Source organism: Geospiza fortis, unplaced genomic scaffold (genome assembly GCF_000277835.1).
Source record: "Geospiza fortis unplaced genomic scaffold, GeoFor_1.0 scaffold70, whole genome shotgun sequence".
NCBI classification, from domain to species: Eukaryota; Metazoa; Chordata; class Aves; order Passeriformes; family Thraupidae; genus Geospiza; species Geospiza fortis.
The window spans coordinates 4,162,379-4,174,631 of record NW_005054317.1 but is presented as its reverse complement, the minus strand read 5'-3'; the positions used below and the strand labels follow the sequence as shown (position 1 = coordinate 4,174,631).

General features: G+C 48.0%; 1 protein-coding gene across 4 annotated transcripts in view; it reads right to left on the bottom strand.

Moving 5' to 3' along the window:
* Nucleotides 1-12,253, bottom strand: part of PRICKLE2 (prickle planar cell polarity protein 2) — a 103,382-nt gene that overhangs the window by 38,120 nt on the left and 53,009 nt on the right. Inside the window, exon 1 of one of the 4 annotated variants that reach the window (XM_031056364.1) lies at nucleotides 4,095-4,470. The exons of the other annotated variants lie outside the window; for them this stretch is intronic. The gene's annotated coding sequence lies outside the window, so the exon portion shown is untranslated. Of the gene's footprint in view, nucleotides 1-4,094; nucleotides 4,471-12,253 lie in introns of those variants that run through there. 4 annotated transcript variants of the gene reach the window in all.

Genomic DNA, 12,253 nt, shown 5'->3' with positions numbered 1-12,253 from the left:
AACCAAACTGCCCCAGCAGCTCCCATCCAGCTGCTACCCACGGCCTCAGGACCCACGGATCTCAGTGACAAGGGGGCATCTCCCCAGACAAAATATTTCTGGCAACTTCCCAGCTCTTCCAGTCACTGCAGCTGAAAAAAACCCCAACCTATCAGTAGGAATGAACGGCAAAGACTCTGTGTTACCTGGGTTGAAAAGGAAGCTTAGCAAAAGCTTTTACCTGCCCACTGCGGTGCAGGAGGAGGAGGAGGTAAATTAGACATAGGTACCTAAAATAGCAGGAATTCCATCTGAGGACAAGGTGCCCTTGGTGGCCTGCAAGGACAGTCAAAGGGATGCCAACATTCACTTGACACAACATGTTGTGGGAACAGCTGGCTTTACAGATCAACATCAGGTGGTAGCAACAGAGCTGGCAGAACAGAAATGCCAGGAAACCAAGGAAGAGAGAAATAATCCAGCAATCAAACTGGTTGCATCCTACAGATACAAGTCCCCCAGATCCCAAAGGCCACAGGAAAAGCACATGTAGCCACCCATCTGCATGAAGGTCACATTAGGTGGGGAAACACTAAGAGGATGGAGGAGTTGCAAATCAGACTCTTCTCCATATTTCCCATCCACGCTCTTGTCTCTCCCCTCAATTTGCTCAAGGCAAGTCAACTTTCTTTACAATATTGTTTTATTTGTAGTTCCCCCTTGACCCCTGCAGTGCCCACAGCAGCAGTTGTGAAGGTATCCAGGATGGCACTGCAGCTTTTATGACAAAGCCCATTTCCACTCCTGGAAAAATTCTCCTCTCTAGCTGATTTGTCCATGTTTGGCCTCAGGCTGGAGACTAATTTTAATTTTAAAACTCATCCTCTACCAATGCAAAAGCTATTCTTGCTTAATTGAGAAAAATAAGAATAAAAAAAGAACTACCCCCAGTACTGCCAGTTGCAGCCAAATATGAGCAAAAGCAGCCTTTGAGGATTTTCCATTTGCTCTGCTTCCATCATGAATCAGGACCATCCCTTTCCCAAGCAGGCAGAACACCTGCCCGTGGGTTCCACTGCCCTGTCCCCAAACCACCGATCCCCTGAGGCACAGCCTGGGGCAGCCTCCAGGCTGCTCCCAATCCTGCTGTGGTCTGAGGCACCACACGGCAGGGAACAACCAGAGGCAGACCAGGAAATCAGAACAAAATACAACACAATGCACAAACCCCCAGATTCCTCATCTGATCTGTCTGGTGCCCCCCGTAGGCAAACAAGGAGTCACAGAACCACAGACCAAAGCTGTGGCCAGACTTTTCAGCAACACCCCAGGATGAGAATGAAAACATGACCAATTTTCCCAGCCTGTGGCTGAACCACAGTGGGGGATCTGGGGTGCATCACAGGCCAGTTTGGAGAGCCCAGGTGCACCCCAATGCTCTGCAGTGAACACAGGTCCCTATTTGGGCTCCAGTTTCTCCTTGTGAGCTGGGTGAGAGCAGCAGGGTGTTGAAACACCCTCTTGACCTGAGCCACAGTGCCAGGCTGCTCCCATGAGCCACAACCCCTGACACAAACTGTGAGAATTCTGATGCATAAAGATGAGATGGTTAAATTAAAGGATATTAATAACTCAGCAGCTCTCAGAAGAACCCTCAACTTGGATTCTCTCAGGATATTTTGCAAAAGATTCAATAATTTTTTTTTCATAATAGAGGTTAGACGAAGTGGGCAAATTGCTACACCCATGTGAGCTGCAGATCGAGCAAAGGGGAGAGAGAGAAGAGGCAAAAGAAGTTGCAGTGAGCCCCAGCCTGTTGCCCAGCCATGCTACCAGGAGAAAAGGCATCCAACAGGCTGCTCTCTCACATCCAAGACGATGGAGGCAGTCTGCCAGCTCACAGGCTCACCACTACTCTCAGCATATTTATATTAGGGTTGGTTTTTTTCCCCTTAAAGGTCCAGCTCTTAGCATACAGAAACAGTAATAACCACATATTTTTCCCCAGTCATGGAGAAGAAATGCAAACCACTAGTTTACAAGTTGAAGAGAAGAACAGGCTCAGCAGCAGCAGTAATAACCCTGAAGCTGGTGGGCAAACAATGCTGAAGCCAAGCTCGTGACTATAAAAGGTAGAAGGTACAGAATGGGCAGATGCGAGGGCTGTGGACACCCAGGAGGGTTTGATGTCCCCCATGGCAGGACAACCCCAACCCCACGGATCCCAGAGACCAGCGGGGCCTCTGGCTGATGGGGATGGGACAGGGGCACAGTGGAGGAGCAGGCACAGCAGGACCCTGAGGAACTCTCCCTCTGGGCTCCCCATCCAAGAGCCAGGGTGGGTCTGTGGGACAAAGCCCTGCCCTACCCTGAGGGTTATCCTGTCAGATTTTAATGATAGCACTGGGTGTCTTTTCAGCCTAACAGGATGCAGAGCTGTATCACAGGAGGTCCTTTCTGCTTTGTTCTTAACTGAAGATGAAAATTCCAAGCCTGGGGTTCTAGCACCTGGATCCAAACCCAGCTGTCCACTGAGAAATCCATCTCTGTTCAGCATGCAGATCTTCACTGTTTTCTCAAGTTTTAATAACTCTGGGCTCTCCACAGGCAGTATTTATCTTCCTGCCCCTCTCTTTCCCCCATCCCATTCCAGGCTCCAAGCCCATCACTCCAGACTAGCTAAGCTAAGTGAGTTCCCAGCGACCTGCCCCAGGGCTGTACACGCTATTTTAAGGGTCTTCACTTGTATTTGCAGCATGACAAGCAGAAACCACGGGAAGCAGTAAACACGCTGCAATCCAAGCATCTCGCAGGCCATACATCCTAAAGGAAAAAAACCTGGCTGATGGGCAAAGCGCTCAGAAGCAGGATGAGCTAGGCTGAAAACGGTAATTTATTTCAGAAGTTAAGGCTCAGACGGTGTCCCCCGAGGCAGGCAATGCTGACCCGCATGTGAAAGCAAACACTGCCAGCCTGAGCCGAGGCTGTGCTGGCTGAGCCCAGCCAGGCTGCCAGCAGCAAATGCGCAAGGCTGGGTCATTCTGTTAAGCCGAGTCTGGCTGGCAGAAAACACACAACGGGAGGAGATTAAAATACGAAGCAAAATATAATCTTGTTAGCTGCAGACAGTTTTACTTTACAAATCTTTATCACAGGCTCAAGCCGGCACCCTTATAAACACAATGCAGTGATGCGAGACATGTAAGTACTCCCACAGCAGGCGGAATAATCGCCAAATGAAAATAAGTCAGATAAGTTACAAGATAAGAGAGCTAAAACTGAAAGGATGACACTGCATCTGGTGCAAATAATTATTTTGGCATTATTCTGTCCAGCGCTAATCCTCAACTGCTTAAAAAGATTCAATCACTGTTTAGCACCGCCAAGGAATCATGACTAGAAAACAAAGAATAACTGGATTAAAATCTTTCCACGGTCACAGGTCATGTCTGTGTCACATCTGCTTAAAATGTTCCTTCAAGGGACAAGAAAAAAAGGAAATTGGACTTGAAAAGATTGCACTGAAAAACATAACCCCCAGGCTGCAGTTCTAGGTTGGTTTATAGTTTGCCATTCTGGCATGAACAACAAGGGCTTAGAAAGATTATTACTTTAAAACTTCCTATTCTCAGGAAGGCAAAACCACCAAAATAAAAATAAACATCTGAACGGCAGCGTCCTCATTCACAGCCCCAGCCTCCACGCAGTCTGCTCAGAAAATGTGCAGAGAATCCAGGCTTCTAGGGGCTGCATTCACCAGAGCAATACAATTAACACCGAGAAATGAAGATTTTTAAACTCCTATTAGAGCCAGCTGAGCCCTCCTGATTATTTTTAAAACGAGAACTCCATTACAATAGCATCAGCATTTCTCCCCGACGTCCTGCAGCTGCAGAAATACAATTTAACAATTAACCTTACACATCCATAAACACAGAGAACAGCAAAGGCTGGAAAAACAGCGCAGCCCCTCGCAGCTCACCACCAGCAGCACACTGAGCAAAGTTAGCACTGCGTGCATCCATGGAATGCTCCTCATTCCTCCTCCTCTACTTTCTATCCCTTCTAAAAACCCACGACAAATGTGAAGTGGCTGGCCAAAGGCAGCTCCTTACCTGTTCCCGCTGGCGATGGCAGCGCAGGAGGGAAGGCTCTATGAGCTGCCCAGCCGCCCTAGCTGTGCCCGGTGCCTGCGGGCTGCTCGCAGGACCAGCCGGAGCCCCGCAGTGCCATACAGCATCCCTCGCTCCGGCTCTGGGGCTCTGTGGAAGCCTTTCCGAGCAGGCACGTTCCCGTAGGAAAGCTGCCCTGGAAAGCCCTGCCTTTCCTGCCCCGCGTCTGCAGCTTTCGCCTCAATTGCCTCGCTTTGAAATCCGGCTCCGGAGGGTCCCTCCCTCTCTACTCCCAATCCGAGCGGATCCAGCAGCTCCCCCCTCCAGCCTGCCTTTCTCCGAGTGACCCTCGGAGGTGGCGAGAGGATGTCCAATTTGCTCGCCGAGCGCGAGGCATTAACGAGGAGCGATGCAGCCCATGGAGAATAATTGGCGGCGCGGGAGCGGCGCGGGGCTCTGCTGTTGCATTGCTCTCCTCTCCTGCATGTTAATGAGCAATGATGTCAGCAAGGCAAAGTCACCGCATCCCACCCGGACCGCCACGGCCCGGCCACCCGCCCCTTTATTTACATGGAGATCAGCCCGCTCTCCCAGATCGATACATCCTCTAGGCTGCTTGGGCAATGGGAGAGGGGAAAAACAAAATCCTCCTCGCTCGCTTGCGTGTTTCGAAGAGTTGGCTGCGCACCAGCAGCCTAAATTGAATGGTGCGAAGACATTAATTACCCTTCCCTTCTTATTTGATGCTGACCGAACCTCAACTTGCTGTCAAACTTCACGTACCGCTTCTTAGGTACGTGGGCTATTAACGCAATGATCCGCTGGCTCCGAGCAACGCATCGTTTTTCTCCTGGCTTTCAATGCCCTCTCAATTATCTTCTACACTAGTTTGATTCCCTACTGGCTTTTAGACGCAGCATGTTTGTGACCAGCAGGGCTAAATATTCTGGGGAATACAAGTTATTAGCGTCGCATTTCGGTCACTGCATATTTTAATACATTTTCTCTCACAGGGCCACGACAGATGAACGATTCACACCTTTTTATGTGTGTCTCAGGTGAGTACTGCGAGCCCCAGGAATACAGCACCTCAACGGGGATGCTAAGCCTCTTCCCCCTGTCTTTCCTTCCCCTAGGAATAGAAAACGCAGAGAAGGAGCTACGCTGCCAAATCCCTTCTGCTGCTCTTTAATTCCGTTGTTTGGGAATTGGGCGGTCACAAATGAATAATTTGAGTCATCTGGAGGACAGCATACTTCTCAGTTTATGGCACTTGCAAAAAGTGCATGAAATTAAAAAAACTCTTTTCTTTGGACTCAAAAAAACCCCACAGAAAGCAAATAGAACTTTCCCAACACAGCGCTTCTTGTTGAGGAATACACCTGGTCCAGGTAGCTGGGCTCGCAAACTGCAGATTGAGATGGAGATCGAAATGCACTTTAAACTCCGGGTGGGACCCCGAGACAAGAGGCCATGAACTGCCAACCTTTGGGATAACAAAGGACATGAAGATGGGGGATGCCAGCCAGGTAATGAACGCTGAGAGACTTTGCAGGAACTGGGAATTGCCGACCTTTTGGATAAAAAAGGAGTTGAAGACCAGTGATGTTAGTGAGGTGGATGGGCAGCAAAAGGAGAGCAGGAACCAGAAAAGGACTGGGGGGAAGGGCTAAAGTGGGAGAGGATAAAAGCCCGGGTGTTCCTTTCTTGGAGGGTTCTCAGAGGCACCACCTTGGGCTACATCTGAGTTGCTGCTCTGGGAATAAATGGCTTTATGGAACAGGACACCTGAGACTGCTATGGGAAACCTGGGGCAGAACCAGAGAGGAAACCTGGCCTAGCTGTGAGCAGGGAAGCCAGGAGGGGCTCTAGGCTCACTGGAGCTGCTGCCATGAAGGGACTTCCGTCCCAGAAGTCAAAGTCTCTGGCCTTGGGAGTGTGACTGCCAGAGAGTCTCGTGAATGGTCAGAGTGGGAAGTTTCCTTAACATTCTGTTGCACGCTCCTGACTTTTGATGCCTGACTCCAGATTTCAGAGTCCTTGATTTTGGCAATATTAGCTATGTTTACAGAACACAGAAGGATGCAGAAACTACAGCTGTGAGTCTTTCTGCAGACTCAAATGCCTTAAATTGTTATTATTAAGGCTCATAAATTAGGTTTAATTACATGGAATTACACTCAAAATCTCAAGGATGAGATCTGCAGCTGGGACAAACCAGCCCAGCTCTAAGAGCCTCCCCAAGTTACTCAGCCAAGTGGGACAAATCAAGAATGTGCAGTGATCTGAACTCTCTTTTTTTTTTTTTTTTCATTTATATTAAGTCTGAGCAGCAAGTTCAAGAGTTGAGCACTGACTCTTAGTGCATCCAGCCAGATCAGACCTTCCTTTCATTGAGCAGGGGCTTCTGCTAGAGATGGCTGAAGTGCTGAAGAGGGTCTTCTTCAACTCCTCCAACTACAAAGAGCAATAGAACTTGTAGGAAAAATCTTCCCTGATCCTTCAGCTTCCTAAACTGGCCCATTTTGCCCTTTCCAGCCTGAATCAGCACTGCAGGCAGGCTGTCAATCTTGCCTCTCTGTGATTAATGTGCCATGGCCCCAAGATGATTTACTTTTCCTCTTACACTCAGAACATGTTAATTACAACACAAAGGGAATGAGACAAAACTGAATTGGGCAGAAGCAAACAAAGAAGCCTGCTTATAAAATGATAATGTTGAGCAGAAATGCTGTAGAGCAGAAATTACGTGTGTTCCTTGGAAACATATCCCTCAAAGCATGCAGCAGTGACTCGGGGCTACAAACAGCACAAGGAACACATCCTGCTCCACAGGGCACATCTTGTGGACACTCATCTTCACCCAAAATGAGTAAAAATGTCTGACTTTATTGGCATTAACTTTCCAGGAGGAAAGGTCCTTTAGCTGCCAACACTTTGGAGCAAAGTCTCTATTTATGCTCCAAGGGTCTCCATCAGCTGACCTCACCTTCAGGGGAAAGGCTGGCAAGGCACGAGTGTCCAACCCCACATTTCTTGTACAACACCCTCTGTGCCACCATCTACAGCAGCTTCAATCACCCTGCACCAGCCTGACATGATGCCACCCCGGGGCATGTGGCAGTGTCATCCCCACACAACCAACCACCCTAAAGGCGAGTTCTGCTTGGCTTTCTTGGCCAACTGATCATCTGCACAAAGGGATCATACCAGAAACTGCAAGCTTTTCAGTCTAAGTTCATCCACAAAGATAAAATGGGTGTGAGAATCACAAATTGAAGTCAAAGATCAGTAAAAGACCAATGTCTGTAACACTTCAGCTGCAGGGCTAGCTGTGAGCAGAAGAGCTTTGTGTCTCCAAACAGCGTCTCTGTCATTTCTCCTGACAGACCTCTTGTTCCAATACTTGCAAATCTAAATATCCACAAAATCCAACGAACAGCCTCTTCTGAGACAGGAAATCAGATCAGAAGCTGTGTAACGTTTGGACACACAACTGTCTCAGGGAAATGGAAATGAGCCTTCCTGCTTTGAAAGCTGCCGGTTTGCTGGCAATTGCTCCATATTACCGTTACCCACTGTGAGGCTTGTGAAAAGGTCATGTGTTGGAATAACTCCAGAAGGAACATAAGATTTCTTGACGGAATCTGCACATTATGCAGGTGAAATGGGTGTTTCATTAGGCAGCAAGGAGAATACTGAGCTGGTGGGGCACATTATCAAAGGTTAGGTGAAAGACTTGCACCATTACAAGGATGGATGCTGACAACTGCCAGCAATGAAGCAAATGACCAGAAGTAGAAAGCTACTAAAATAAAGAAAGATCAAGAGCAGGAGACCCCTGCTTCAATGCAGAGGTGTGAGACAGACAGCTCTGCCTGTAAATGCAGCACCATCTTTCTTCCCTTTGTTGCTAGTTTTAATGACAAGGAGCCAAACCCAGTCAACTCTAAACTTTCCGCCATTTGCACAAACTCAGACCCACGGCTAATTTAACAAATCATTGCAGAGCCCATGTTTCATAAATGCTGTGTTTTATCACCTTGATGTATTGATTGTCTGTCAATCAATAGAGTTCCACGTGACCATGTTGACTCTCCTGATGACAATGGGCTGCACAGCAGAGCCACAGGCAGCAACAGCAGACTGGTGTCCTCAAGGTCACTGGGCTACTAACCTGATGAATGTCAGATCAAGTGGCCTTTCTGAATTATTTAGTGAGCATCCTCAGCTGCAGAATACCAGGGCACTGCACAGCACTGCTACCTTGGGATGTCACAAAAGGCTTCAGACTCTGCCACCCCAAAATGCTGCCCACAGAGATACAGACTGTTCTGGAGCAGGGGGGTTGCAGGTCCCCACCACCACCACCACCACCAAGCCCATCCTGGCTCACAGCCACAGGCATAGTCATAGATTACTTTCCCATTGCTCTTTCTGACCACAGAAATGTAGAATTGGACACTACAGTGGTTTTTTCCTGCCCTGTTCCCACACTCACCCTGTAATTTCCAGAGCAATCCCCACTGGCAGAGCCAGTGCTCCCAGCACAGTGCCAGCACAGGATGAGCCCAGTGTGGTCCCTGGGCGCAAGGCAGTGATAAGCAGCTGAACAACAGACTGGAGAGGGCACAGCTTTGCAAACACTGGATGGGAAAGGCAAGCTGACTGCAAAAAGCTGTTAGTGACAGGGAAGGGAAATGGCCCTATGTGGTAGGATACAGCCCATTCTGCCCAGCCAAACACCTGGCTCTTCAGGAGACACACAAGCATGTGCCCAAGGTACGGGGAAAGCTCCTTGGAGAATCTGAGTCATGAAATACAGGTCAGGACTTCAAATGCAGATAAGCTTTGTTTTTTCTTTATTCTTTTTGAGCAAGGCAGCAAATGCTTCCTCCTCACAGCTCCCAATGCTAGAAGCAGGGGTGCCTTATGTCAAATAAAAATGGGATAGACAGAGAGGCAGAGAGACCAGCACCAGACACAGATCATTAATCCCCAAACTTGGCCTCCTCCACTTCTCCTCAGGGTTGCCATTTGTACCTTCCTGTGGCTGCTGCCTGAGACCAACCACAACAGAGCCATTCCTCCGGCTGTCACCACTGCTGCCTTCCACTCACTTTTGGCAGAGCCATGGGTAAGGATCTGTGCTGTCAGTCTGCAAGGAGGAATTTAGTTTTTAAAACACCATGGAGCCCAGCAGTAGCTGACGCAGAAGGGGAGGTACAGCCCATACTAACTGCAGCTGATTTTGGAGACAATTTTTTTCTGTGTTTCCTACCCACTCACCCAGAGAGACAGGCCTGGCCTTGGCTGGTACCCTCTGGTGCACAGCCAGAGCTGGACAGTGAGGTGTGGCCATGAGCTCACGCTGTGCTGCCCATGTCCTCTAGCACCACTGAACCACACAAATGCAGGGATGATCAGCACACCGTGCTGATGCTCCTGAGCATCACTGCCTGGTACCCCAATCCCCTCCCTGGCAGGGCACCCCAAAAGGATCCTCACCCACTGACCGTCCCTACCCCAGCACTGCACAGCACTGTGGTGTGACACACAGAGCACACCAACAACAGGGTTTCATCAATCACTATCTCTTCCTCTCTCTTTTTGTTTTTTTTTAATCACCTTAATGTAAGAAGCTTTAGAGAGCTTAACACAATAAGGCTTTCATAGCCTCCAGCTTCCACTCGGCACTAATGTTTTTTACTTTTATATGTTGAAATCAAATTTGTAACTGAACGTGAACAATCCAGATGCACCCGTGGTTTTCTCCCCTTTGCTAGCCTGATAGGCTTCTCATCTGAAGACTTTAATTGTGTCCTTTAATGATGTCTACAAAAGCCTCATTAAAGCAGTCTATCGTAATTTAAGCTAAATAAACTCAACACAGCTATTTTTGTAATCATATCTTTTTCTTGGGGCCTTTCCACAAACAATAAAGTGTTCACTGAAAATACGTTACAAAGGAAATGCATAAATCTTCAGCTTATCTGGTGGTATGTTGTCCAAAGATCTAAACTTTTGATCAGCAACAAATTAATCTTCCATTTACACAAAATAGAAGATGTATTTTCAGGATAGCCAACTAACCCTGCAAGCCTGCGCTGACATGTGCCTTGGCAGCAGCTCAGGACTCCCTTGCTGCCGCCCTTCTCACTGCCTGACACTGTCAGGGTCGCTGTCACATCAGATGATTTTTATTTTATTTTTTGGCTTCAAACCTGTCTAACAGGGTGTTTCGGGTCAGTGGTTATGTACTGAGGATTTCTTGCCTTAAGTCACTGAGCTCTCCTGTGCACTAGTCATGCACTGCCTGGCTCCACCACCAACGCTGTGCATTCCCCAGGACCAGGGGAATTGACCATCTCCGTGCTCAGAGGCCGGCCTTGAGCCAGCCCAGTCCTGGACAAGTGACACAAGCCTGGTTTTTACCTCCTTAAACCACATTGTGCACATCTTCCCTGGCTGCCAGCAGGATTTCAATGCTTCCCTCACTTTGGCTGGCACCATGTGAGCCCCTGATCCCAGTGAGGTCCTGCAGGGCTGAACAAACCTCCATCCCCTGATACCAGCAAAGGTCTGAGATGGCCATGCTTCTACTCCCACCCAGGAGACACAGAGCCAACTAAGACCTGTTTGCTGCTTGCATCCAAACTGTATTAAATGCACAGGGAGGTGGCAAATTCAGCATGTTTTTGGATGCAGTCAATTCTCTCATATGATGTCAGGGAGGGAACCATGCACGCTGGGTCATGAACAAGAAGGGGCTTTTGCAATGTCTTCAAGTCTTAAATTTCCCTGTATATCTGCAAGCACAGGGACATCAGACAGGGTCAGGAATGCACCTGGCTCCTCATCTCCCAACAGAGCAGTAGGAAGAAGGGTGTCCAAGTGGGTTTTTATTTCACACCTGAGAACAAGAAGTGGCCCTGGATGATACAAAACCAGCTAGTGCCAGCAGATGGACTAGCATGTGCCGTTTCAGTATACCCCAAATTCCACAAGACTTCTACAATCAAGCCAACCTTGATTTTAAAATAACCCTCCAAAACACAGAAAACAATAAAATTCTGAAAAGTGGCATCTCTATTTAAGCTTGGGTGGTTTTTCAGCCCCAGCCCTCTTAGGATCATGGCCCAGTGCCCTTCCTGGAATGCACAGAGGGTTGTCCTGTCTTAGGCAATGGCAAGGTTCCCAGCCTGGCTGTCCCACTGGTTGAAGCTGGATAGAGCTCCAGTATCCTCCAAACAGCCTGGCAACTGCACACACATGACAGGAGATGTTTGCTATTCTTCCCTTTGTTTTAATTAGTAATAACAACTTGTTATCGTGACTTCACATTTGTTCATACTTAGGAATAAATTGCTTCCTTGAATGATATGCTGAGATTACAACAGGCTTTCTGTGTTTCTGTTGGTTTTAGTAGCTCATAACAAACCATGAAATTCATTACTCTTGCCACAAGCACCCACGAGATGTGCCAACCAGGGTGTGATTTATACACAGCTCAACTCATGGAAATTAAAAGGTTTTAATGTTGCCTGCAAGAAGTCCAGGGTTTGAAATTTTATACAGCTGAATTACAGAAAAAGAGAATCCCAGATGCAAGCCACTGCATTGTTTCATCTGCCTCAGGACTCAACATTAAAGTCAGAGTAAAAATAATTCACTAAATATTAATTAAGTGTGTAATTTGGACAGCCTTTTTAGTGATAAGCCTTCTGGTCTGCAAGTTACTTCATTCTAATCTGTTTTTAACTGCTTTGAAGCTATTAAAAGGACGGTATTTAACAGCAAAACTTCTCTGCTACAATATAATTCGTCAAAGCATTCTCACTGAAAGGAATCACTAGAGAACAGGCTGTGCCTCACCATCCTTAATGGGAATGGGCTGTCAGTCATACTCCAGTCCCATCTCTCCATGCCGTGTCAAGCCTTGTACATCAAACCCAATACACAAATCGCCAGCTCCATCAAGATCATTAGAGCTGCTCAGCCCGTCAGGGAAAGGTCAGCAGCGCGTCACTGCCTGCTCCAAACACAGCATCAATCACAGCCCTCATCAAAGGCAGCCTCAGCAGCAGCTGGAAACCTGCATCCCTTCCTCCTGCAGCAGCCTGTCATCCCCTAAACCTTCTTCTCTTCTTGTACAACACGGC